Below are 554 nucleotides of genomic sequence, written 5' to 3' on the forward strand. Positions count from 1 at the left end.
ATTTTACTGTCTTCTGTGGGTAGTTTTTAACCATTGTACAGCTTACTCTTAAATGGAATTATTTATTTATTTATTTATTTATTTATTTATTTTTGAGACAGGGTCTCACTATGTAGTCGAGACTGACCTGGAACTCACTGTGTAGCCCAGGCTGGTCTCAAGAACTCACAGTGATCCTCCTTCCTCAGCCTCCCAAATGCTGGGAGTACAAACCTGTCCTACCACACCCAGTTTAAATGGAATTTTTGGATGACTTGAAAATCATTACTTAAGATTTTTCAGTGAGGACTTTTGTGATGATGTTTAATTTATTGACTTCCAGTGGAATTATTTATTTTTACCTTATGAATCCACAAAAAAATTGTTTGATTTTTTTCTTCACTGTGGAACATGGAAAAGATTTACATAAACTGAGTTGTAAAAGGATTCATACAAAGTGACTGTTATTTCCTCCCTCAAATTTATCTTTCAGATAAAGAGTGAAAGTTTGTAGCACTATGCTATTTAAAACTTTATGAAATTTCATTTTATGAAAAAGACTTGGTGTAGTCATT

Source organism: Fukomys damarensis, unplaced genomic scaffold (assembly GCF_012274545.1).
Source record: "Fukomys damarensis isolate Sample0158 unplaced genomic scaffold, DMR_v1.0_HiC HiC_scaffold_11, whole genome shotgun sequence".
NCBI classification, from domain to species: domain Eukaryota; kingdom Metazoa; phylum Chordata; class Mammalia; order Rodentia; family Bathyergidae; genus Fukomys; species Fukomys damarensis.